Below are 6,000 nucleotides of genomic sequence, written 5' to 3'. Positions count from 1 at the left end.
GTTGGGGGGAGGCCTGGTTAGGGGATTCCTCGAGATCCCTAGCAGGGACAGAGGTTCAGTGCCAGGAACTGAGTAAGGAAACACGAGTGGGAGAAAGGAAATAAGGGCTAGAGTGGAAAAACCGAGATGACTAACAGCATAACCAAGTAAGGGATGACAGGTCGTAGCTTTGCCACTGAGGACTGTGAGGCACGTTTCTAAATCAGGAGGGAACTTGGTCTTCCTATGAATTAGACCCCAGGGTGTCTGGGATCAGAACTGGTATTTCTTCGCTGTGTCTCAGGCCTGTGGTGGTGTTTAAAGGAAATGGTGCATCATCATGCAGTATGGAAAGGCAAAAGAATTCCCTTTCACAGTTAAATGTGTCACTAATACGATATGATAGCAGAGTGCTAATGCTTGTAGCAAGCACTGTCTTGATTAGTGATAGATGGTATTATAAAGGTAAAATATTATTCTCGTAGTATTTGCAAAGCAGCCTGTGAAATGGAATAGTGTTTTTCTGACAGGAGTTTTTTGGGGGGAGAAAAATATGGAATGTAATGTTATTTGTTGTCATTTTTCTGTAACTCAGCATTATTAGATGTGTTTACATTTGTGATTGTAGAGCACCATCGTGACATAATGAAAAGGAATCCTTTTTTGTGATTTCCTTTTTTTTTTCTTTGTCTTTAGAGTTCTAAATGGTTATGTCTGGGGTGGCTTGATGTGAAGCCCTATAAAAGTCTGAAGAATTTCACTATTATTTATGCTTTATAAAATAGAAGTCGTTGGTTATTTAAAAAAAAAAACAACAAACTAAATTAGTTAAGTAAAACATATAACTGGCTTGCTTCTTTTTCAGTGACATTTTCTAACCAGATGCCCAGAGTCATTTGGTTTCATTATGTCATTGTGACCTGAAGAAAAAACAGATTTTTTTTCTTAATGGTACTTTGTCAGGGATGTGTATCAAGATCAAGACAGCATGATAGCAGAAGTACATCGCTAAACTGTCATCCTGTCGCTGTATCAGTAGAGGACAGTAATACAAAACGGTACCTACCATAAGATCGTAGAAACTACTATTGAATCTAATATCCTGATTTACTTGAGTATAGTTACCACTACTATAAAACTAATTGTGTTTCCTCCCCAAAGCCTCCAGGATTTGCAGATTGGGGAGCGAGTTAAAATGGAAGGGGTTTTGGTTTGACACATGCTCTCAGTGAGCAGTACCATCACTGATTGCACAGATCACAGTGGAGTGCTTAAAAAAACACTATTTCTTGTGTAATTGATCTTACAATTTGCTGATGTTTTAACACGGAGAAGGTACCAGTACTGGCAATAGTATTAGGTTGATTAGACCTGATAAATGTTAAAAACAATTCAATTCACCAGAGTCTTCTCTCAGTTAGTTTCCACTGAGCCAGCTTGACCAGTGTGGGGGGAGGTTTAGGGTTAATCTCTGAACTGCAGCTGAGCCTCTAGTTGGACCTAGTGTTAGGTATGTACTGTGGACTGAGTTTGTTGGCCTGCGTGATTTTTCTGGATACCAATCCAGTTTACAATAAGAGGGACTTACCAGCTTTATTCTTGGCACACCCTTCTGTTCAGCGTTTTACTCGTGGGGCTTGCCATTCCACTGCTTGGCTCACTGTGGACCTGTAAACTTGAAATCATCTGCTTCGTTTTTTCCTGGACATTATTTCTGCTAAATTGGGCATAAAACTGGGAAAGGTATCTATTTCTTGTACGATCAGGAGCTACTGCTGTGTTATTGATTGCATTCATAGTTCCACGCTTGGAAGTACCCACTGTAATTTTGTAAAATTCCTTCTATCCTCCCAGCTTTGGCTCGATTTTCTGCACGATTGGAGTATTATGTAAGATCTTGCTGTATTCCTCCAACCTCTCACTGCTAGTGTTTCCTACTCAGCACAGAGAGGAAATACAACAAAAATGTGTTAAAAAAAAAAACAACCAAAACCAAACAAAAAAAACCCCAACCAAAAAACCTTTATTGAGAGTGTTGCTTCTTGATTCTCAGTTGATAAGCTGCTACTGCATTCTGTCTTGTACTTTGTAGAGAACTCTTAAATAAAGCATGTGTCCCAAATTCTAGAAACACATGATGGTACAGGAAACTAGCATGAGATTGAAGTATTTGTACCCTTGAGGAGGCAAAGAAGCTGTTGTTTTTCCGGAACTGTATCTGTAAATATATTAGAACTTCTTTTCTTGGTTTCAAGTTAAGTGTCCCTTTACTGAACTCTGTAGCAGTGTTTCGGAAGGAAGAAGTTGAGGGATTCTGGAAGTCTCTTTGCTGATGTGCATAGCCGAGAATTCAAGACAATACATAGCACCATGAAATGTAATTTGTGGGTTTTTTGTTTGTTCTTTTTTTTCTCCACATTTTTAGGACCGAAAAGATGCAGAACCACTGACTGTGTAGCAAATGCCCGGAAAAGACTTGGGAGTTCATTTTTATACTGTGAGTAAATTCTTTGGCTACAGGCAGGAGTTGCACCATTGCATTCTGTGAGGTGTAGCTGGCCTTACAACTCCATGGATTTTTAGACATCCATAGAGTTTATAAAGTCAGGACCGTGGGTGGGATTAAACGAAACACTAAATTCATAACTGGGAGATACTGTTTTGGCCATTGATATAGTAGAAGCCAATAGGATACTGGTGACTAGAGAAAATAATATTAAAATTTTCATTTTGAGATCTCAGTTCAGCTTTTCTTAGTCTGTGTGGTAGGTCTTACTCAAGAGGTTATATTGTATGACTGTGGACTTCAAAAATGGCTTTCACTAGAAATATGGCATATATGTTGTGCATTTTAAATTGGGTCTGATGTAATACTTGGACTGTGAATCATATACAGTAATGTTAATGCTTTTATCCAACTTCTGATAACAGAAAAAAATTTCGAGCAAAAAAGGATGCCCTTGTGCACACCTTTAAGAGACTCGCATGCAGAAAAAGTAAGAATATTCATTTGAAAATATGCTAAATTTTAAGCATTTAAATATTTAGGAATCTCATAAGTTCAGTAATACTGTTTCTGAAAATACACTGGAAGGTTTAGGACTCTAAACACTTATTACTTATTACATATTCAGAAACATTTCATGTTGCATGACATGTAAACTTATAGGGTATAGTTGGACACAAGGACACTTAAATTACTGACTGATAGTTTAAGATACTCTGAATCACTACTTTTTCTTTGGAGTTAACATGCCACCCTTTGAGTTAACAGAGGTACAGTTGGAACACTTTCATATGTGTGACATCAAACATGCCAGTGACATCTATACAGCATCAATCTGAAAAGACTGATGTGATGCTTTAAAAATGGAAACTGTATCTTCTGATGTCAAACAGAATTTAAAGAATTGCACTTTTTAAACTATGAATATGCAGGAACGGTACTTGTAGGTTCACAAAACGATTTGTGGGACTTAAACAGTGATTTGTAGTTGTTCAGGTGTTTTTCCTCCTTTCCGTGAATTCTAAGTCCTCATATTTACCAATAAACAGCTATCTCCAAAATGAGTATAACGTGAATATCTCTGTTAGGGCTGTGACAGGAACTCATACTTAAGCAAAATTGCATGGGCAGAGAAGATGGTCTAGAAAAACTTACTGATCGTAGAGCCAAACAAGAAGCAGAAGCTTGCTTACGGGACTTGATCAGATGAAGTAGTAATTTAATTTAAGAATAGGTGTATTTTTTTTAAGTGTTCTGCTCACATTCTTTGCTCATCGCTGCAGAAATTTGTTTTACAAATCATAGATCAGATCATAATTGTGTACAGCAACTTTTCTCTAATAGCAGTGGTTTACTAGTGGGAGACTTCCCAAGATTATTAAGTTTTATTTCTTCAGCTTAGATTTTAAAGCTAGTGAGGCCTCACTTATCTTCTCTTAAAAATAAATCCTTTTTAGTTTTTACTTTTTTATTTAAAATAGTGTCTGAAAAAAGCTCAGATGACAGCCCTGGTTTGAGAGACATGCTTACAGCAGTGAGACTGGAGAGCAGGTGGAGACAAATACACTAAGTCGTCTGGAGCTGCTCTATAGCAATGCAGAGAAGCTGTCTGGCTGCCTCCCAAGTGTTGCTGCATAAAGAGGCTAGAACAGACGCTGACTACATCGATGGAAAAGTTTTCAGTTAACATGGCTAGAACCATGCCTACAAATTAACTATGTTGACTGTTAATGAATGTTGTCATATCCCACACCCCCCAAGAATCCATTATCTTATGGTGAAGACATCATACAATACCTTTCTCGGATGCATAGAAGGCAGGCTGATCTTACAGATCTATCTTTGTAATTTCAAAATCATACTAAATGACACCGCTATATTGGTGCCTTCATTTCCTCAGTTGCTTTTTTGTAGAAGTGTGCAACCTCAACAAGTTGTGCTTAAAAACTACATGTATCAGTTTGATTAATTTCGTAGAAGCACTTGCGGGCAGTAAGTGAAATTCGGAGAACGGTATTTCACTACTGCATTTGAGAGACAGACCATTTTCTTAAGATTTCCTGTTAGCTTGTGATTTTGTTCCCGGAGAGAAGAACAGTGTGTCGGTGTGGGTGTTTGAGTCCAGGAGTTTTGAAAATTGCAGTCACGTGTCGTGTTCTGCCTTACAGGCCTCTGCTTTCTAGCAAGTAAGATTACAGTAAAATGACTGTTGTTTGAATTTTATATAATATAATTTTAATCAGGGAGCACAAGCACAAGCATTACAGTAGATTATATTCAGCTGTATCCTGGAAATGTTCTGCAACATCTTTGCTTTAGGTTGGTGCCAACCTTACCAAGCCTACAAATATGATAAAAGTCCTAGTGTTACTCGGTAGTAAAGATTTATAACTTGTGTGATTTGAAGTTTGTTCTTGGCTAGCAGATAATTGATATTTCTCTTCAGATAATATTGCTCAGTAGCTTATTGAGTTTTACTATTGATGAGAAAAATAGTAGGAAGACTTTTAAAGTGTTTTTATAAGAACAGAAGGAGTAACAGGAAGAAAACAAAAGCAGCAAGAACTGGTTTCTTTGAGGCTGGACGCAGTTTATGGATGTGTTTGTTGGTATAAAAAGGGAAATAAATTTACGTATCTCCTGGGAATTTATTTTCATGTACTTTTACATCTCCCTCTGTTTTTTAAAGATTCAATAAATGGCTTATGCCAACAACAGCGTAGAATGTATAATTAAAATTAAAAGTCAGCCAATCGGCTTCCTGTGTCCAAGATACTTCCTTTGGGATTTTTTCCACTTCTAACACAAGTTACAACATTAATGCCGAAAGCAGTGAAAAGAATGCACCTTGCTGCCCTGCTTCCAAAGTGTCACTAATATAAATAGACATATAAAAATGCCTTTGGCCCAGTCTTTTTTCCTATTGACTAAAAACATATGAAATATAGAACATCTAAGCTACCAAAATTTTTCTTTGCTCTTTGTCTTATTAATTTGATAATCTTGGTCTTGAATGGTTAGGATATTCAAATATGGGTGTAGGCGAATGCCATAATTGTGTTATTGTCAGAGTGTGATTTATGGTAAGATGTGAATTTTTTTTTTTTATGTTAATGTGAGTAAGATTATTAAAATTATGCTAGCAAAACCATCACACCTTATTGAAGTCGGTGTGATATGTTTTATGGAAAACACGGCTGCTGATTTTTGAGGAAAATATAGATGGTTTGGAAATTGAAGTTGGTTGGAATTTGATTCCCATCTCCTTGCTCTCCTTATTCCTTCTCATGTTGATGCCTGGTAAGGTCAGAGAAAAGACTAAACAAATTAACTTTGAAAATTAAGGACTCTTCCTGCCTATAAAACCAGAAGCATTGGAGAAGCATTACCTGGAAGGATAGGCTGCAAACAGCAGGCTTTTCGAGTGCTTGTAATTGCTATTTATAATCTGTTAGAAATAAGTCCTGGAGTGAGCTTTCTGTTGGAATGAAACAAGTGGTTGATTTCTTTTCATG

The sequence above is a fragment of the Fulmarus glacialis genome, unplaced genomic scaffold, assembly GCF_000690835.1.
Source record: "Fulmarus glacialis isolate BGI_N327 unplaced genomic scaffold, ASM69083v1 scaffold10034, whole genome shotgun sequence".
NCBI classification, from domain to species: domain Eukaryota; kingdom Metazoa; phylum Chordata; class Aves; order Procellariiformes; family Procellariidae; genus Fulmarus; species Fulmarus glacialis.
This window is presented reverse-complemented; position numbering follows the sequence as displayed.